The sequence below is a fragment of the Hylobates moloch genome, unplaced genomic scaffold, assembly GCF_009828535.3.
Source record: "Hylobates moloch isolate HMO894 unplaced genomic scaffold, HMol_V3 SCAFFOLD_20, whole genome shotgun sequence".
In the NCBI taxonomy this organism is placed as follows: domain Eukaryota; kingdom Metazoa; phylum Chordata; class Mammalia; order Primates; family Hylobatidae; genus Hylobates; species Hylobates moloch.
Window position 1 is genome coordinate 51399821 of NW_026652295.1, and position 22048 is coordinate 51421868.

Below are 22048 nucleotides of genomic sequence, written 5' to 3' on the forward strand. Positions count from 1 at the left end.
GCAGGATGTAGATTTTTGGTTGTATTGATGGGGAGGGGGTAGCAGAATTATTTATTGATTTAAGGAGGACTGGAAAAGGGAACTGCAGTATAGGAACTGTAAAGTACTTGAGTTGAGTCATGGCAGAAGTTTTTATGAGACCTAGAATTTAGGAGAGGAAACCTGGGTAATTGATAATTATAGTAATGATAGCATTTTATGAGCAATGTGCCTCAGTCTGCTTTGAGCACTTCCCGTGATTAACTCATTTAATCCTTACAACCATAGCTATATTTCACATAAACCAGTTTATTTTACAGAAGAGGATACTGGGACATGGAGAGGGTAAATAACTTGCCAAGGCCATGCAGCTACTAAGTAGCAGAGTAGCAGAGCTGTGATTTGAAGTGAGGCAGTCTAGCTCCAGAGCCAGTGTTCCTTATCACTGGACCTTCCTGCCTCAAGGTCAGACATGGGGAGACAGTGTTGTCTGCACCAAAAGCCACCTGATGAGCCATAAGTTGCATCTGTTCTGTGAAGGGGAACAGAGAGACATCCATGACCCCTGCACTCAAGCCTGAGTGACAGAGTAAGACCCTGTTTCAAAAACAAATAAACGAAAAGAAAAAGAGCACTGAGCTGAAATATCATTTAAAGAAAGGGGTCAATAAATATTAATGAGCTCATTCAAACATAATCTTTCAAAGATTAGTGACACCTATTCTTTGGTGCTAGATTTCCTACTTTCAGGACGTAACTTACAGCTGAATCTTTATATACATACTTAAAGTCAAAGCACATCCGTCTGGGAAAACAGTAGGAAGCTCACTGAACAGCAATGAGCATTTGTTTTCTCATAGCAGCACTCCCATTATAAGTCTGCTCATAATTATTCAGCTGTTATATACTATTTTTTCCTGTTCTCAAAGCATATCAAGTGATTAGCTTATGAGGAAATCATTAGTCTTGACTGTAAAGGTCAGTATTATAAAGAGGCTCTAATGTGCTTTCTGGAACTGTACATATTTCAGTGCTGTTACAAATGGATGCTAATAAAAGTTAAGGGAAAACAAGCATTTTACAGTAGATCCATCTTATCTAATAACATATTACACTTATTCTCATACCTTGATTTTTGATAACTTCGTTGCAAAATGGCAGGAGGAGGAAGGGGGCAGTGTTATTTATGCCCCACAACACTGGTAACTATAGTGATTCACTGAAATTGCATGGGGACAGGAGCAAAGCGAATCAGATCTCTGTTCTTCAACCCAGTCATCATCCCTCTTTGGTAACTTACTGTTTAAAAGGAAATTTCGTATTAAGGTGGTTTTGGTAAGGTAAATACAGCAGAAGATATTTACATGTGATGTGTACTTTATTTAGTTTTTAAAAAGTTTATATATTCTAAAATGTTTATTTCAATTTTCAGATACAGGTACAAGGTAAATCTGGTCCAAGAGAAGCATCAGGTAACTTCTGTGGTTTCAATTCACTGGTAGTTTCTCCTTAGTGGAGGGTTCAGCCCTAGAGAGACAGAGGAATGTATCTGGAATACTCTGGCCTGCAAATAACACAGATCTCAACCTAAAATGCCTTTAATGAAACAGGTATTTAGTTATCTCACACATCAGGAAGCCTGAAGGTAGGGGCAGTGCTGGGCACTTGTATGACTTCCCCGTGACTTGGTCCCGTGGTGGTACCCTTAGCAGAGAGGAAAGGGATAGAGTCACAGGCCAGCCCTGGCCACCAGCAAGGCTGACAATGACAGTGTCTGGCTTTTTGATTTTATTTTAAATTTTGACTCTGTAGCGGGAAGCAGGTAGGCAAAGAACAGTTGGAAAAAGGGGTTGGGAATGAGTGTGGGGTGGGCACTCTGCAGTGCCTGCTGCAGGAAGGAAGGCAGGAAGGAAGGCAGGCAGACGGTGAGAACCTGCCTGATTCTTGCAGACACCCTTCTTTCCCATCAGGGAGTAGTAGATAAATGTTATGTCTCTCGTTTAACCCTATGTCTTCTGCCAAAAGCATAAGGGCCATCTGCTCAGGAATAATCTCTAGGAGAAATGATTTCTGTTTCAAAGTATTCTTAAAAAAGGTTTTACAGCCGGGCATGGTGGCTCACTCCTGTAATCCCAGCACTTTGGGAGGCTGAGGCAGGCGGATCATGAGGTCAGGAGATAGAGACCATCCTGGCTAACATGGTGAAACTGCGTCTCTACTGAAAATACAAAAAATTAGCTGGGCGTGGTGGTGGCGCCTCTAGTCCCAGCTACTCGAGAGGCTGAGGTAGGAGAATGGCTTAAACCTGGGAGGCGGAGCTTGCAGTGAGCCGAGATCCGGCCGCTGCACTCCAGCCTGGGCGACAGAGCGAGACTCTGTCTAAAAAAAAAAAAAAAAAAAAAGCTTTTACACGTAGACATTTTCCCTAGATTTTATTCTCACTTCTTGTGTGAGAAATTTTGAGAGAACAATAACATACATAAATAGGGTATAATAAAAATTAAAGTGATCAATACACTTAGTTTCTAACTTGTTAATTTTCTGTCACTCAGCGATAGGACTAGCTCTCCCAGCCTCTGTGCCTTTCGCGGTGCTGTCCATTCTGCTCAGAACGCTATTCTCCAATATCAGTGCCGCCTTCTCTGTGAAACCATCGCAGGTCTCCAATCTGTCAATGTCTCTCTGCTCCCCCAGCCTTCGAGGTTTACTTTTCTAATGAGATTCATCAGGACAGGACTTAGCTGTGTATCTGTTTGTTTTCTATCAGCTTATCATCAGGGACTTACTTACGTGTTTCTACCCCAGGCATTGGGAAATTCAGTGCGTTAATCACAGAAATGCTCAAAAAGCGTATTTTTTTCATTAAAAAATATATTTTGTATGGAGTGGTTTAGATACGTAACTCCTCAGATATGTCCACATTCTCATCGTGTCTAAGCACTCTGTTTTAGTGCCTTGGCATAGTGAGTTATTCTGAGGGCCCAGTGATGACAGGAGCGCAGCTTTAGTTTCTGTTTGAGACAGGCGTCTGTCTCAGGAGGAACTCCGTAGGCCGCAGACCACAGCTCTGGCCCCAGTTAGGCGTGTTCACATTTGTTTGCTATCCACCTGAGAGGCAGGTGATGATGCTGGCTGAGTCAGCACGTCCTGCTGGCAGAGGGTCAACAGTAGCACAGAAAGATAGTATGTCATTAGTCATGTTGACAGAAGGACGTTTCCTCTTCCACTTGTCTATTAGTTGAGGTGTTAATGAGGAATAAAATGGCCAAAAGGCAGGGAGCTTTCTCTCAAAAGAGAAGGCCTGAGCTGCTCACACACAGGATAGGAAGCGTTGACTAAAACCTCAGTTGTAACTTTTAAAATACCAATAGCAGCTCTTTATTAGCTGCATACAGTATTCCAGATGTACAACTAGGCACTTAAACAGATTTTGTCCTGCCCTCACATCAGCCTTATGTGTGAGGTTTTTTTTTAAGTCACACTTTACAGATGGGAAAACTGAGGCTGAGCACTTTGCCTGGGGACACTCATCTAGGAAAAGCCTGGGCTGGGGTTAAGTCCAGGTCTGCTAGACTACAAAGGTGCAGGCTTTTGCATGCGAGGTACTAATCTGACAGGCCCTGTCGATTGGGTGGCACCCTTGAAATCCTCATGCAGTGAATACATATTGATGGCCTGCTGTGTGCCTTAGGCACTGGGGACGCAAAAGTGAGTGCACAGTCCCTGCCTTGACACCTGAGCAGATCAGATCGTGGTGAGCCTGTGTTGTGAAGCTAATAGCAAAGTCTTCCTGGAGGTAGAGGGTATTGCTTGCACAGGCAGGGGCACCCCAGAGCCAAGTGTTGTTGGAAGCATGGGGTTTAAGAAGAAGATGTCAAGAGATAAGGCCCCATCATGGGCAGCCTTGAATGCCAGGTTAAGGAGTTTGGCTTCTATTTTGTAGGTAGAGGAGTGTCTTGTTAGACACTGATTTAGAGAGCTCAGCCTAATGCAGCTTTTGGATGGATTTGAAGGGAACAAGACTGGAGGAGATAGGGTTAATATTTAGAAAGCAAACCTGGGCAGAATTTAGTGACTGACTGGATTTGAAGCCGAGAGTTTGGTGGTTGGGGGAGTGAAGGATAACAGTTGAATTATTGGTTTGAGTGACTGGGTACCACCTTCAGAATTTGAAGAAAGAGGGGAAGGGTGCTTGTGGATAAATAAAAGATCAAACCTGGTGGCTTTAGTTTTCTCAGTTCAGGATGAGATAGGGCAGTCTGCTAGGTGAGGGAGATGGAGGTGGAGCATGGGGTGCCTTGGGGGTAGTGGAGAGGAAGGAATGGGAGGGGGAGCTAATGGGCATTGCTAAGGTTGGCATGAAGTTTTGGTGGTGCCAGGCTTCTCATTTTTTTTTCCTCTAGAGTGCTCAACTATACAGGCTTAGGATAGAGAAAGGTGGATTGTGGGTGCTGGTTCTACCTATGGAATAGGGAGTGGCTGGATGAGAGGGTGGGATGGGGCCACTGAGGATGCTGATGAAAAGGTACTTGGGATGCTAGACAGAGAGAGAGAAGGGAGTTCCAGAAGGAATGGTGGGCAGAGAGAAAAATGGAACAGCAGCATAGTGGATTGGGGCCATGGGAGAGGTCATGGCCAGATCCAGGATACTGGAGTTGAAAATTCATAAGAGGAAGCAGCTGTGGGTGAGGCCATATTATGGGGTGTGACTCAGGAGTGGACCCTGTGGATTGGAGGGGTGTGGTGGTCATTGCCCTTAAGGAAGCCCAGGCGTTGCTATGCTTGCTTGCTGGGTAGATCAGCTCCATGAGGGACCAAAAAATCAAATACCTGTGGTAAGGGCCAAGTGGGCGAATTGTAGAATAGGGTGGGCTAGTTATAGACAAAACTGTGCAAACCAGAGAGTGCATGGCCCCTCTACAGAGGACAGCTGCCCCTGCCCAACTCCACCAGCTGGGAGGTGGGCCTGCTGTTACTGCCTGGCTCAGTGGTTTTTTTTTTTTTTCTGGAAATCAATTTTTACGTGCCGTTTCCTGATTTTTAAGTGTTCAGTAATTAAAAATGGACGATTATTCAACAATTTGGAAAATGCACTGTGAGCTATAGGAATCAGGTATACAGGTTGGGTGTGGCTTTGTGGGCTGCCTGTTTGCACCCTCTGATCTTTGGACACCTCGACAGGTCCTAGGACGGTGGCAGGGAGTGAAGTGGGGAGGTGATTTTGAATTGGATTCTATAGTCTTGAAACACCTTGCCTTCTGTCATCTCATCTGGCTTGGAGGTTTTAAAGATAAGGAACTAAGTAGCTAAATTAGTTTTTCAGTAGCAGCTAATAGGTAATGACAGTAATCTGAAACCTGTGGCTCAAAGGAACTGCAGATTGTGTTGGAAATTTTGCTAGCTCCTTCTGAAACCCTTGCATCCTTGCTCCTTTCCTCTATACAGAGTGTCCTTTGGCTCTCATGGTTTGTTTCTTGATTCGTACTTCCTCTTTTGCTTATTTACAGCATTTTCTTCTCTACTCCCTTTTCTCTTCATTGCTCATTTACTTCTCTAACTCCAACTCATCTTTTATAGGATTCAGCTCAATTTAGTTGGCTAAAGTAATGTGCAGGTCAAATATTCATTGTATTGATTTATTTAGTAAAATCTTCTATTTTCTTAGTTTTTAAACTCAATGAATTAACTGAATTGTTGTTAGATGGTAGTGAAACTTTTTTTAAAAAAATTAGCAGATAAAAAGGTGCTTACACATACAAATGCATATTTTGCCCTTAAATTAATCACTCTGTCGGTTTTACTCAAATTTCAAAACACCATTGAACCTCTTTGGGAATTATCCTCATGCCACCTACACATATCTGTCCATTACTGGTGTTTGCAAATCTTTGTTTCTTTGAAGGTATTTACATTTGGTGGTTGAGGCAGACTAAGAACTAAGTCTAAACAATAAGAGAAGTGACTGAAGTACTGACACAGTGTCTGTTGTTCTACTTAGCAGTGAGTCCCCAAGGTTGGTCCAAGCAAGAAGGTGCACAGATGTTTGCATGGTGCAGCCTGGTCGGAGTATGTGCTACCAGCATAGCTTTGAAAACCTTGCTTCCAGACATGCTATATTTATTAAGCTAACGTTGTATTTTCTTATTTTCAGACATTTTAGTTAGACCTTTGGTCGGTCTTTAGGGGATAAATGTGCGATTTCTACTGGCCTTTGAAATACTAAGATAGACTTTGAAACCTGCATTACTGTCTTTCTGGGCCCTTTGAGCTCTGGATATTGTAGATGAGGAAATATTAGGGTATGGGCTTCCCTAAGTGATGATTTTAAAGAATGATGTGAATGTGGCCGTGTGGTGGCAGCATAATTGTTGAACAACATGCATGTAAACCAGGCTTACCGCCGAGCCTCTTGTGTATAAGGAACCAGACTGTCTTTCTCTGGCTGGTCACTTGTTGCGGGGAGCACAACAGTGGTTTGGACTTGATTCTTTACGAGAAGCACCTGGGGAGTTCTTTTAAAAAATACGGATTCTAGAGCCTCATTTCCAGTAATTTCACCCATTACGTTGGGGTGGGGATGGGGGTCGTGAGTGGGACCAGGAATCTGTAGTTTTAGCTAGTGCCCCAGGTGACTGATGCTGATGGTCCTGGGGCCACACTATGAGAAACAGTGGGGCAGTGGGCTTTGGGGTTGAATGGACCTAGGTTCATGTCTTGTCTCTACCCTCTAATGGTTATATGATCTAGCAAAGCTACTCGTCATCTCCGAGCCTCATTTTTCTCACCTTTAAGTGAGGACAATGGTTCCATCAGACACGGCATATAGCTCCAGGTCATGAGTTTTCCTTGGGCCTCCCCCGGGCCATTATTTGAGATTTTCTTTTCTCTTGTTCTCTTTTCTCCTCCACTTTAGGGCCTTTTTCTCCACATACTTGCATATGCACACACAGGGAGCGTGTCCTGAGGAACTAGTACCAAAAGCCTGCCTCAGGTCCAGTCCTCTCCTCGTAGCTTATTGAAACATGGTGACAGTTGTTTATAATTTTGTCCTGCCAAGGCCCAGAGACTTTCCAGACTGTAAGATTTGGTCTGTTCATGTTGAGTCTGTAGGGAATTTAGGGCATTTGTTTTCAGTGGACAAACTTAAGCAAGTTCTCTCTCCTCCTGCGTTCACTTGTGAAGAGTTCACTGTACACAGATAGTCATTCCTGTGAAACTTTTTGTTTTGGCCAATATGATCTTGATCTTCCTGGAAGATAGGCAGGCCAGTTTTTAAAAATGTTTTATTTTTGTTTGTTTTTAATGATAGCACTGAAAAATAATACTTTGGTCTTGGCGCATACTGCTGTCAAAACAAAATGCTTCCTGTATCCAGGATATAAGTAGGTTTAACGAGTACCCAAGCATGTTGCTGCTTTTAGTTTTCATCTCCCCTTTGTAACTTTTGAAGTGGAATAACTCTGCATTCTTTTCTTGCTAATCACTTAAAATTTTAATATAAAGTTTTGCTTTTATAACATGAGCTCTTTTGGCAAATGCATGAAGATGTGTCTAATGTAATTCCAGTTTCAGAGGCACTTTTTAAAAATGTAAAAGAGGCTTTAATTTTCAATACTTTTGACACTGGGCTATTAGGTATTTTTAGTTTATAAATTACAGTGAGCATGGTACCAAAATGCACATTTTTTTTTCTGTTTGGTGTATTTCCTGATTCTTGGCTTGGTAATTATATTCAGGATAATTTAGTCTTGGAGTATAAAATAGATGTTGGGTCTATATTCTCTACCTACTATACGTTAAAAATTCCGAGTTCATTACGTGACAGAATATATAGGTATATTTTAGGATTAGAATTGAAACCCTTGGTATCTCTGTCAAAAGCTTCTTGAATCTCTTATGAAAGAAACATATGGGAAAGAGAAGTCACTGAGATGGAAATGCTAAGTGCCAAGTGACTATAGAAATCAGTAAAAAGCCTTTTTATGTTTGTTTGGAGTTACCCAAATCAAAACAGGGCAGTATTTTTAGTTGTTGCCTTTAAATGTAGCTTTCTTACAATCAGAATATATAAATCACAGGTTAAAGTTTCTTATCCAAGATGTTATATATTTTCTAGGATACTTTGTAAACTGAATATTTCTTTCAAAATAACCCCATGGAGGGCTAGAGGGAAGGATAAAAAAATGTGCATAACACCTCTTCTTTCCTTGTATTTCCGATTCCTTTGCAACTTGTTGTGAATACTTTCATATATGCCAAACAATCTGAAAGTCAGAACCTCCACTAAAAATCCAGCTCTCTTCGCCCTTTAAAACATTTCAACACATTAGCTTCACTTAGGACAAAGAAGATAGCCAGAATTTTAATTAGTGGCTCAATTTATGAGCTAAAAACATTCATTTCAGCTGATACTTTTGAAAGAGATTTTTGTCCCCCAGTTATGGACATGATATTGATGCCCTTTTAAGAAACTTTGACAAATACAGAAATGTTTAAAGACATAGAAGAAAAAGTCACCCATAATCCCTACCTAAGATTACAGCCCCTAATTTCAATCCGAGATACTGGTTGTCTGATGACCCACTTGCATACCACCTAGCTGGCTCCCTCATGAGCCCTGGGGCATCCTTCACCCAAGCATCATAGCTGCCATCTGGCACTGTGTGTATCTGGCACACAGGTCTTTTTCTCTATGGGATTCTGATCTCCTTGTGGGAAGGGACTGTCTTCATTTTTTTCTCATTTAAAAAAATTATATATTGATAGATTATAGTTGTATATATTTGTGGGGTACAGAGTGATGTTATGATTTTTTAATATAATGTGAAATGATTAAATCAAGCTAATTAACATATCGCCTCAAATATTTAACATTTTTGTGATGAGAACATTTGAAATGTAATGTTCTATCTTAGTGATATTAAAATGTACAGAACTCAGTTATTAGCTCTATTCACCATGCTGTGCAACTGACCTAAAAAAATCAAACTTATTTCTCCTAACTTAAACTTTGTACCCTTAAGAATGAATGGGGATTATCTTTATACCCCCTTAAGAATGGAGATTATCGTTTCCCCATTCTCCTCACCTCCAGCCTCTAGTAACCACCATTTTACCCTCTGCTTCTATGAACTGAATTGTTTTATTTTATTTTTTTATTTTATTTTATTTTTTTTGAGACGGAGTCCCGCTCTGTTGCCCAGGCTGGAGTGCAGTGGCGCAATCTCGGCTCACTGCAAGCTCCGCCTCCCGGGTTCACGCCATTCTCCTGCCTCAGCCTCTCCCAGTAGCTGGGACTACAGGCGCCCGCCACCACGCCCAGCTAATTTTTTGTATTTTTAGTAGAGACGGGGTTTCACCGTGGTCTCGATCTCCTGACCTCGTGATCCGCCCGCCTCGGCCTCCAAAGTGCTGGGATTACAAGCGTGAGCCACCGCGCCCGGCCAGAACTGAATTGTTTTAGGTTCCACATACTATAGGCATAATGGGTTAAGACATGTACTTGTCTTTCTGTGTTTTGTTTATTTTACTTACCATACATAGTGTTCTCCTTGCTGCAGATTGCCTCAGTTTTTGTATCCCTAGAATCTAGGGTAATGTAGGTACTAAAAAAATGATCAAGCTGCATCCTATGCATTTTAAGTTCATATCATTTAATTGCGTAAAGCCAGTGCTATGTGTGCTGTATGATCAGCACTTTTTTTGAAATGTCTACAAATATTTTAAAGAGCATTTTATATTTTGCATGTGTAATGTGTCGTATATGGACATGGTAAGACATGAATACAGCACAACAGGTGCACGTACAATGAAAAGTGGGTGTTCTTTGCATCCCTTTTCCAGGTCTGTGCTTCCTTTCTAAGGAGAAGGCCACTCTTTTATTACCTTTGCATCTTTCCAGAGATAATCTATATTAATGCTTGTATGCACACAGGCTATCTTTTAAAAAATCTGCCTTTGGGATATAGGGCAATGGTAGACATGTGAATGATACAGCTCTTTTGGAAGTCATTCTGGTCTTATCAATTAAAATTAAAAATCTAGCCTAATAATTCCAGTTCTGGCATTCTGTTTTATAAATAGAAATACCAGTGTATCAAGATAGAAATGGAAGGATTTTTGTGTCAATAGTGCATTTTTTTGTGGTGGCAAAAAAGAAAGGAAAAAGAAAAAGGAAATACAGTGAATGCCTGTCAATGAAATTGTTGAATAAATTATGGTACATACATACTATGGCTATGGTGCAGTCCTTACAGAATTAAATAAAGTTTTATTATTTGTCACAGAGGAACTTTCTTGATACATTTTTATGTAAGAAAAGAAAGGCAGATAAGCTTGCATGAGATTCTGTTTTTACAAAACAGTGCTAAACTCTGTGTGTGACTGGATGTTTATGTATAATGGTATGAGCATGGAGAAAGATAACAGGGGAAAGGAGTTAAGTAAAAAATGCTTTCTAAATTAAAATTCTAAAAAATGTGTCCTTGAATCTTTTCCAGAATAGGCATCAAGGTAATTGAGGTGATTTGCCAAATCTACTTCCTTTTACTTCTAGGAAATGGTGGAGGATACTTAACCTCATTTAATTTCATTTCATAAATGCTTTTATCTTTTGGGGTGTGAATTACTCAAGGCAGAGCATAGGAACTCATGTAGAGCAGCTAAATGCTTTGATACAATGAATGCACCTTGGGTTTCAAGTTGTGAGGGAGGCACTGACCCTCATAAGAGTACAGGACTGTCGGGGTCACAGCACAGTTAACTACACTGCAGGCTGAGAGACTGAAGAGGCAGTAGCACTGACCCATGTGGGGGATGATCAGAGCCTGAGTTAAAGCTCTATGGGATCGGAAACTATAAATGCCAAGAGCTGTGGAAGAGAGAGAGGCAATTAAGGGTCCGATGATAACTTGAGTGTCTTGTCAGAAAGGTGAATTAAGTGGCAGAATGATGCAATGATGAAGGTTAAAAATAGGCATTTTGGAGAAAGGAAGTTCGGATATCTTTTCTGGGTTTACATCCTAACACAGCCTTTTGTTGCCCATCACATTTATCTTATGATGCTTATGATGTATGCTTCTGGCAGGTAGAACTAGGAGGAGGAGGAGGTAAATGTCATTTAAGGGCCTTGAAAAGTACTTAAAGAAGACATTATGTTCCTACCCTCTTTCCACAGAAGTGCCTAAATACTTACTAAGTGAATACATAGTAAGCCCTGGGGAAACACCTAAATTTCTGTTAGCAGAAACTTAAATTATTTAGTCTTGGATTGAGGAGGTACTTTGTGTGCTTGGACATCTGTAAAGAAGTAGAAAACCTCCACTTTGTGGACCACAGGATTGTAAAGTCAATTGGGAAGGAAGAGAGCACGTTGGAGACTCCATATGTATTTGAAGGATGTATGCCGCCATCCTGTCCACCCATGAACTCACCCTACCCTATTCTATATAAATCATCTTCAGTTAAATATTTTTTCTAGTTCATTTATTTTGTCTGGTTATGCTACTACAGAGATACCACATTTCACCAAAGTCCTTAAAATGTGCTACCCAAAATGAGATTTATTAGCCAGGGCAGATAACTGTCACTCCCCTCATCCTGGGCTTAATACTTCTATGAATGCAGTTCTAGAGCATGTGAATATATGTGTGTACCTATTGGATTCAGATTGAGTTTATAGTTCAGTTAGTATGTATAACTCTTGGATTCACTTTGAGTTTTTAGTTAAATCCATCCCAGCATGTTCATGCATGCTGCCTTTGGGCCAGGTCTCCATGATTCTGTACAGAATGTTAGGGTTTTTGGATTTAAATGCAAGATTTCACGTTTTTCAGGTCTAAATTTAATCTCATTAGATTAGCACATTAGCTTCATTGCAGCTGCCTTTAAAGAGATCTTTTTCCACTTGATTTTCATACAACTTACTAGCTAGTTTCAGGAACCCTGAAAATGAAATAAACATGTCCATCCAATGGAAAGAAAATAAGAGCTGGAGACTGAATTCAGACTTCTGCCATTTACTATCTGTATACTCTTTGGCAAGTTAACTTCTTTGAGCTTCCATCCCCATATGCTTTCCTAGATATGAAGTGGAAGAAAGTCTCTATTTCACAGGCTTGTTAAAAGGGTAAGGTAAGTCAGTGTGTGTACAGCATCTGGTATGGAGCTTTGCACATGGTAGGCACAGTGCTGGTCAACATCAGTAAAGTTAAAATATTGAACAGTGTGAAGCCCTGCATCATACTCTCCAGCAAGCAGATCATCAGGTCATGAGCCCACTAATCAGCATTCTGTGCATCGTCTTTGATTGTTCAACACGTTTTAACCTCCCCGCCCCCATTTTATTCTTCAGCCCATGTTTCTCCATTGTGTTCAGGATACTGTAAGAGGGTTATCAGGTTATCACCTACCTTAGTGAATTCCAGATGTTGTATTTAAGGACATAGGAAATTATTTGTGATGTAATATATGTAATAAGATATTGAAGTCTCTTAGAAAAGTGGGAACATTTTTCTTTCTTTAGTTTTCTGGTATTTGAAGTGTACATGTAGTAAAATTAAAACTTAGTAAATATTTTTAAAAAGTGAAGCCGATATGACTGGGGGAAGAAAGAACAGGGCCACACACTAGAATGTCAACACTTACTAGGGAACACTATGGGCTACTACTGTAGTATTGCACAGTGCCAACCACATAGGAGGATCTTAAGAACTTGTTGACTTATTTCTTCTTTATTCAGGTACCACAGCTTGTTCTCTCTTTATTATTCCAGAGAGCACTTATGAATATGTCACTTACACCACGCTTTCTTTGAAAAATTGAAAGCAAAAAATTATTTTTTTCCTTTCGTTTATGCCTATTGTAATATGCAGGGTTCACTGTTCAGCTCTCACTGCAGAAAAGCATTTGCACTAATGCTGTACATCATTTGAATGCTTTGTGGGTTCTCATGTGTCCACCTTGGATCTTGAGCAACTTGCCTTGCTAGCATCTGCTTTCTCTTTAAGGACAGAGCTGCATATGAGTTTTCTGGGCCCTAGCATAGGCACTTTGCCTTCATGGGCTCCTTTCTCCATTAAAAAATTTATAGGTTATATTTTATTACTGTACTAGACAAATATTCTTTTTACATATTATTATATTTATTTTTCTTTTGATTTTAAAATAAATGAAAACATTTTTTGAAGGCCCTGAAAAGTATCATGGGCCCTCAGCACTGTGCCTTCTACGCCTAATGGCTAAGTCACCTGGCTCAGGGACTCAGGAGTGCCTGTCACGGAGGGCCTCCTCTGCACACTGAGGCGTGCGTGATTTATGATGGCGGTGCTTCTCTGTTTTTATCCTCATTTGCTCTTAGAATATTGGATGATCATGATTATTATCTGAGAAGTAATCACTTGAGTTTCTCCTCTTAATATATTTTCTCTTGTCCCCTTCCCAGATTATTGTTCTCTGGTAGCCTTTCTCAGATTCTTAGAACTCCTGCACTATGAAAGATGATTTTAAGGGAATTTTTTTTCAGCAACACTTTGGACCATTTACAGATGCAACATTGTGAGACTGACTTTGGAAAGGACCTGAAAGTTAATGCTTTGCCTTCTAATGCTAGTAATGCTAGTTTTTGTTTTTTTTTTTTTCCTTTTCTGTTTGTTTCTCTCTTTTTTTTTTTTTTAGTGTGGTGAGGTTGTTATGTTCTTTTGATTTTTGAATGGGATCAGTCAAAAGCATTTAGGCATTGTCAGTGGTGATTTTGAAATAAAACTTATTAAAGAAAATATAATTACTGTACTTGTCACGTGCTGAGAGTTTCTCTTTGTTGTTACCCTAGCTGTGTATTTCTAGGTTCTGTAAGAATAGCTCCTCCAGTTTTAAAGTGTCAGGTGGCTAGAAAGGAGTACAGATCCTTGACAAGAAGAACATAGCAATCGAGGGAGGAAAATTGTAGAGGACTTGGGGAGGATACAGCAATAGTGAAGGCTCAGATGCCAGAGAGAGACCAAGGAACATGGTTTATACTTGCTTCTTTAGTGTTTAAACAGATGGACAACTCTAAAATAAAGGTCCACATGAAGCCAGAGAAAGTACATTTTAATGAAGTACACCCTTGGAAGGGAGGAGGTCAGGGAGAAGTAATATGAGGTTTATTCCATCAGTGTTGCTATAGCCTAGCCCAGGAGGATAGCTTTAGCATTTTGAGAGCCAGGAAAGTTGTTGGCATTTCCATTATCTTCATAAATAAGTGACTTGGAGCAGTGAAAGCATGTCTTACTAAAGGTTGCTGGGGAGGGTCAGTTTTCCAGTGCTCATATAGTTGCTGGGCTTTAGGCCAGGCCCTGGTAAATGCGTGGACGGTGAAGTGGTTGGTTCACGTTTTGACTGTGGTTCACGCGGGATTACCAGACAAATGGCCACCTCATCTGTCACTGGCAAAGAATCGAAATCTCACTGACCATAACTAAATTCTCTCTCACTCAATTTTTTCCTACTCTTGGTCCTGGTGGAATATGCTCCTTCATAATGTGGGGGAAGAACAGCTACATAAAGAATTCATTGTGACTGTTTACAGACATTTAACCCCAATGTATATTCTTGGGAGATGTAGGCATATTCCCATGAGTGAGGAAGGCTGAGTCCAGTTAAGGTCTAAGCCCTCCCGTGTTCTGGAAAGGGTTGTCAGAGCAAACGCTGTCATATGATACCGTCCTTGCGGTTCTTCCAGCTGAGCCATCACAAATACACAAAAATAGCTTGGATACTTGGACACATCTCCTAACTTTAAGCTGTTAAGGTTTTCAAAATTCTCCAGGTCCCTTGATCCTCACTGTGACTCTGGAGTGTAAGTTTTGGATAGGCTGCTATTGGTCTGAGCCTTTCACTCAGACATGTCATTACCAGTCACGATGCTATTCTTGTCTGTGAGGCTTGTTTTTTAAATTTAAAAAGAAAATAAGCTCCTATTAGTATGGATCATATTGATAGGAGTCAAAATTTCATATTTAAAAGTTCTTTGTAACTCATGAGGGGATTACATGAACTCCCTTATTAAAGAACTTAATATATTGCAGCATGGATCCTTATGAAAAAGACAAGTTGATAATTGCTTTGCAAAAGCTTTCTTTTCTCCTCCTTTCTAATACTCATGAAAAGTAGTGCTAGGGTTTTTCTACCTGATTTGGTCAATGCTTCCTTTATTTTTCTTCTAATTAACCAGGGACTGTAACATCATGTTTTAACCTTAATTTTGTTTTAAACTTTTAAGTTCAAGGGTACACGTGCAGGTTTGTTATACAAGTAAACTCATGTCACGGGGGTTTGTTGTACAGATTATTTTGTCACCTAGGTATTAAGCCTAGCACCCATTAGTTATTTTTCTTGAACCTCTTCCTCCTTCCACCCTCCACCTCAGGTAGGCCCCAGTATCTATTGTTACCCTTTGTGTGTCCATGTGTTCCCCTCCCACTTATAAGTGAGAACATGCAATATTTGGTTTTCTCCTCCTGCATTAGTTTGCTAAGGATAATGGCCGCCATCTCCATCCATATTCCTGCAAAGGACATGATCTCATTCTCTTTCATGGCTGCAGAGTATTCCGTGCTGTATATATACCACATTTTCTTTATCCAGTCTACCATTGAGGGGCATTTAGGTTGATTCCATGTCTTTGCTATTGTGAGTGGTGCTGTCATGAACATACATTTGCATGTGTCTTTATGATGGAACAATTTATATTCTATTGGTTATATACCCAGTAATGGTATTGCTGCCTTGAATGGTAGTTCTGTTTTTAGGTCTTTGAGGAATCGCCACACTCTTTCCCACATGGCTAAACCTATTTATACTCCCGCCAACAGCGTTTAAGTGTTCCTTTTTTTTTACAACCTCGTCAGCACGTTATTTTTTGACTTTTCAATCATAGCCATTCTGATTGGCGTGAGATGGTCTCTTATTATTGTTTTAATTTGCATTTCTCCAATGATCAGTGATGCTGAGCTTTTTTTTCATCTGCTTGTTGGCTGCATTTATGTCTTCTTTTGAAAAGTGTCTGTTCATGCCCTTTGCCCACTTTTTAATGGAGTTTTTTTTTGTTTGTTGATTTGTTTACACTCCTTGTAGATGCTGCATATTAGACCTTTGTCAGATGCATAGATTGCAACAATTTTCTCCATTCTGCAGGTTGTCTCTGTTTACTATGTTGATAGTTTCTTTTGCTGTGCAGAAGCTATTTGGTTTAATGAGATCCCATTTGTCAATTTTTGCTTTTGTCACAATTACTTTTGGTGCCTTGGTCATGAAATCTTTGCCTGTTCCTGTGTCTGCGATGGTATTGCCAAGGTTGTCTTCCAGTTAACTTGAATTTTGGATGCTGTTTTATAACCCCAGAAAACCTGAGATTTGCTTTTCTGCTTCATGCAAATGCCGTACTTGGTGCTAGTTAATTATAGGCCAAAATGCATATCAGGTGCTGTTATCTAAGAACCTTCATAAATTTTGAGTAGGAAGAGGGGAATGTACATGGAAACTGAGCTTGTAGAATCCTAGGGTCAAGAAGGTACTTTGTAGATCAACCATCCAGTTTTTCAGTTTCCTTGATAAAACCATACTAAGGGGTCACCTGGACCGTACTTGAATGGGGAATTCACTGTATCCCCAGAGGACACCTGACACATTTTAGCTCACTATGTAGGGGAACATTTTTCTTTCTTTAGTTTTCTGGTATTTGGCCATGCCAAGCCAGTCTAATTCTTTCACCATATGACAGACTTAACATATTCAAAGGACATTTGATGTTCCCTGCAAATCTTCTCTTCCAAATCTCATCACTAGCCTTGCTGTCTGGGTGTGTTCCAGTGTGTGTTTCAGTGTCCTCTGCACTACTTAGTGTTGCCGGTAAACCATGCATGGGGAGAGATAATTGAATTTTTCTTTGAAATTTTGTTCATGTGCTTTTTAGGTGTACTTCATAATGGCAATAGGTTCCAAGTATTGACTAAGTTGTAAAATTTGCTTGCCTTACCTTAAAGATGTAATTGTGTAAGAGCCTGCTAATGTGGGCAGTGGTCAGTCCTGCTAGACCAAGGAGACTGGGCGCCATGTCAGCCCCTCCCTCTCATGTTATACTGCCACTGTTTTGAAAGTTAACACTGGGAATTGGCAGATAAGTCATTGGTATGGGAAACAAGGGATGTTATAAACATTATAAGTGTGCTTTGGGTTCCTGGGGTTGTAGAATCAGAGAAGGGGGCTGTCTCCAAAGTTGGTAGTGCCTCCCAGACTTGGCTGTTCATGAGAGTCACCCGGAGAACTTTGTAAACTGAAATGCATCGCCTCACTGCAGACCTATTGAGTAAACTGTGAGGGTGAGGCCCAGGAGTCTGATGATAATGCAGCAGACTAAGAACTGGTTTGCAGGCGTTAAGTGGGGAACAGGTGATGGTCCAGCTTTTAGAACCACAGACTAGATAATCTTTAAGCTACTCTCTGGTTCTGAAATTACAATTTTCAGAAATATCCTTTTGATTGTTCTTTATGCTGTCTTTTTATGGTGTGTGCTTTTTATTGCCTTCTTTTTCTATTGCTGTGTTTTTTCACTTTCCTTCTGTGGTTATTGTTGGCTTGTTTTACCCATTTGAGTAACTTACTGGCTGAGTGTCCTCAAAGATTTTTCAAGCAGAGGAATGGCATGGTCACAGTTTTCATTCCTGTCCTTGCTGGCCTGTGATGACCATTTTTCCCATCTTTCTAGTGTGTCTAGAAAGAACACACTAGATCAGAGCATCCTTTTGCTAGGGCTGCCACCTACTCCTGCCAGCACCCTGCCTACACATGGGCTTGCTGAGGCATGATCTTTATGTCTCCTCCACATAGCTGCCTTTTTTTTTTTTTTTTTTTTTTGGACTCCTGATCACAGCTGTCCAGGTGTTGCTTTTGAAAGGATCTGAATTTTTAATTTTAACCCTAAAGAGGCCACGCCTTCTTACAACCTAGAGCCTAATTTTGGTTTATGTTAATAGAGGAGCCTCCCCAGTCTTTCCAAGCTAGCTTGAAATAATAAAGGATGTCCCACTGCATCCTCCAAGAGAGACCACAAGAGGAGAACAAAGAGCCCCCATTACTCTCCATAGATAACATATTAAAAGCTCGTATTTGATAAGGTGCCCTGTTCTGAAGGTGCCCATGTACAGTTAGCCTCCAGCATTCATGTACATATTATCTTTGAACTGTTTCTCAGTTAGCAAATCTTTACTCAACTCAGAGCAACTGTAGGACAAGTATTTGGGATAAGGGGGACATCTTCTTTTATGCAAATGTCAAGAGTGATTGACTTTTTTCATCATCTTAACCCAGAGTTCCTCAACCTTATTTTCATTAGGTCCTCCTCCATGCCTCTTTAGACATACATTTTGTAATCTCCCTTTCGATTATGAAATCTTAACACCACTGATGTACTATATATTTGCACATATACTGTGGCCCTTTGAACAAACACAAACCATTGTAATAGCTGAGACTTTTTTTTTTTTTAACACTCTTCCTCCCCCCATTAGTTTCCCTTTCCTGGGTGACTATAATGTCTCTATTGTAAATGCCCAACCCTGGCCCAACTTGCATAAGGTATATTTAAACCAAGTGATTCTAATGTGCATCCAGGCTTAGGACCCAGTGATCTTACCCACTGTTTCCAAAACCTGGCTTGATCATAAGAATTAACTGGGAACATTTGTTAAGCAATCATATTCCCAAACCCTTGTGCCTGGAGATTATGCACTAAGAATTCTTATGCTTAACAATTGCCTCAGTAATTCTTAAAATATGGCAGATTTGGTTCTTTCTCTTCTGACCCAAAAGCTGCTCTGTCTGCCCATTTTCCAGCCTAGAGGTTGTGAGGGTGGGGAATGAAGTTGCTTACAAAGCGTAGATATACTCTAAATATCCTGAGTTGGAACTTAAAATGAAATCGAATAAACACTTTCACAAAAAAACAAAAACAAACAGTTGAAATAGTGTCATGTTACTTCACTGGACAAGTAGCATTGACTATCTATCGGGTAGAACTGTGGCGGGTATTCTGAGGGATGCCTTAGTGTGTATAATATGGTTTATTACTGCAGGGGGCTCATTAATCTCTTGAAGGAGCAGAGGCAAAATGCGTTGGAGAATCACCTTAATTTTTCCCAGGTAATTGGGTAAAGGCCTCAGAAAGGTCGTGGCATTTGAGGATGAATAAAATGCTGCTAGCTGGGGAAAGGTTGTTAGGAACAGGAAAGGCATAATGAATAGTGAATGATTCACTGGTGCCAGAACATGGGGCGCATGGGCCTGTGGGTGTGGGAAATGGAGTCAGAAAGGTCACGGATATTTGTGGGGCAGAAGTTAGAAAGGACACTGGACTGGAAGCCAGAGAGGTTTGTTGAAGGTGTGGCTCTGATACCTTCCATGCCTTGTCTTTCAGAGTTCAATTTGTGATAATGATTGCTCACTGGGCAGTTGTGTTGCTAGTGTAAGATATGAGCAAGCATTTTATAAGCTCTCAAAACCTACAAAAATGTTGATGGTGTTATTATTATGTGCCAGGTCATGAGGGCCCTGAATGTGAAACTGAGGAGCTTGTGCTTTTTTCTGTAACTAGTGGATAGCTATTGGAAAGCTTTGAGAAGACCTCTTTACGCTGCATTAGGGGCTGAGCAGACTTTTATAGGCTTACTTAAAGACTTAATCACAATCTGTAATGGTCCTATGCACGTGGAAGTGCATTCTGAGCTTCTAGCTCTGACCTAGAAATGAATGTTTGGAATAGAACCCACTGAAGAGTTGGAGGCCCTTAGTTCAAAAAAAAAAAAAAAAAGAAACATGGGTAATTTGTCTTATCTGCTTTCCTTTATTTTCATAATTAGAGAATCACAGGCTGTTGATGTTGGAAAGGAGCACAGAGGTCTAGTTGAGTTCATTTGCCATCTTAGGTGCTCAAAGCTTTGCTGTTAGTTATTCACAGGGCTAGGACCTGGGAGCCCTGTCACAGGGCAGCACCCATCTGGTTCTGAGCCAGGCAGGCTGATACCAGAGGGGCTGGCCTAGCCAGGCTTGTCTCCATTTTCCAATGTGTACAGCTGTTTCTCCTGGGCAGGATCTAGGCCTCCTCTCTCACCCTGTGTTCCTTTTGTGCACAGTTTAGGTCCACCCTTCATTCAGTGTTGACTGACTTTGCACTGTCTAAGATGCTGAGCCTCCCTGAACTCCTTCCATTCCTTTCATGTATGTTTTAGCCCACTTGTTGCTTTGTTTTTGATGATTAGTATAAAAAACTTTTTTTTAAATTTACATGCTATGTTTGGATAGTAGCTTGAATACTTGGTAGATTGGGTTGCTGGACTTGTTAATTAGTCCTGAGACCCTTTAGACATTTGGTCCCTGCAGTCTGTTGATTTCTGCTATAATATCTTTTTGTCTGTGGTCCTTCTCTGTTTTTGAAAATGAAAGAAGTCTTAAAAGTTGGCATGATTCTTGTTTAGCACTTAGCCTCATCCTACCAGTACACTCCAAGGGCAACAAGGTGTTATCATTAGATCTAATATTTTTGCTCTTGAAAAGTTTTAGTAACTTGGATATATAGGAAGATGTGGTATGTGGTGGTTTAATAGTAATAATTAAGGCTAACATATGTTAAGCATTTCTCATATGCCACACACTATTCTGAAAACCTGTATTCACTGTATTAAGTAACTTGTATGAGGTCACACAAACAGCCAGTAAACTGTTGGGGAGTTTGGATTATAGAGCTTGGGCTCCACAGTGCACCTTCTTTGCCTTGCTCTTTATCGTAGACGTGCTGGGACTTTGAACATGAGTCTGAATCCTGGCGCAGACACATCTATGTAATCTGGACCCAGGCATGTAATCTCTCTGTGCTTCAGTTGGATCATCTGTGAAATCAAAGTAACTGCCTGGCTCAGGGTTGTTTTTAGGATTAAATGAGATTATGAATGTAGAGCGCCTGGCCTAATGTCTGGCACTTGAGAGGCATTTCTCATTATTTTAGAGATGTTCCTATAAAAAGTAGTGTTGTATGGCACATGGATACATATGTAACAAACCTGCACATTGTGCACATGTACCCGAAAACTTAAAGCATGATCATAATAAAAAAAATAAAAAAATAAAAAAAAATAATGTCGTAAAGTTTTTGAAATTAGACTTTCAAAATCTGTCTAGTAATAAATCATTTTAATGTTAAGTTGCTGTCACTCACACATATGAGATGTTCTTCATTAAAGGAAATCTTTGATGAGTTGTGGGCCTGGAATACCAGGCTGTGGAAAGTGCTTTCCAGAGAGAAAATGGGCCCATGGTACCAGAACAAGGTCTCTCCCTGGTTGGTGCTAATGATATGACATAGTGAGTTGTGACATGGGTGATCTTGTTTCCTTTTACTATACAAATCTGGGTAAAAAAATTGGACTCTCAGCTGGGAGTAGGAACTTGGGGAAGTGGTAGCAAAGAAGCTATTGGGACCACTGAGCTACCTCAGAAAATTGTCCTGGGAGCTTACCGAGAATGGATTGTGCCCTTTGGTCTGAACACCTGGGAGCTGTTGCTTGCTTCCTGGTGCAGGAATGCTGTTGCTCTTACACTTTACTTTGAGATTATGATTGGGAGTTTCCTATAGAATTCCTGCATTCCTCTTTTCTTGAATATTCTTTTTGATTGCATGTCACAAAGAGAGGTTTCTGACTCAGAGAACTCTTGAGGTGATGTGCTGAACAAGGTACTCACTGGATAGTGTTTCTGCAGAGGAACCAGCTGGGCAGCAAATACAAGCACACCGTATTTTAAGAGCTGAGTTGCAATGAAAGAACTGTGTCCTTAGATGCTGTGGTAGTGAGATGGCTCACTGGGTGGCCTGCGGGCCACTACCCAACATTTCTGCACATTCTTATATTATACGAAGGCCAGGAGTGTTAGTTCCACATCTTACGTAGGTTGTTGGTAAACAGTAAAAATAAAATGTAAAGACTGTCTGTCAAAAGGAGCAGTTTTTAAAGAAGTGGCTCTGAAGGAGCTTTGCCTTTTCTTG

The 22048-nt window shown here is 40.5% G+C and overlaps 1 protein-coding gene and 1 long non-coding RNA gene across 5 annotated transcripts in view; one reads left to right on the plus strand and one right to left on the minus strand.

The window, feature by feature from the left end:
• Positions 1 to 22048, plus strand: part of LRRC1 (leucine rich repeat containing 1) — a 128841-nt gene that overhangs the window by 13273 nt on the left and 93520 nt on the right. The gene's annotated exons all lie outside the window — the stretch shown is intronic.
• On the minus strand, positions 269 to 21613 carry LOC131382144 (uncharacterized). 2 transcript variants are annotated; one of them, XR_009211359.1, is made up of 3 exons: positions 21524 to 21613; positions 1107 to 1278; positions 269 to 511 (listed from the first exon to the last, which is right to left on the minus strand). It is a non-coding gene; the product is annotated as an uncharacterized LOC131382144 (long non-coding RNA). The 2 variants fall into 2 exon arrangements; XR_009211358.1 differs by having other exon boundaries at positions 269 to 576.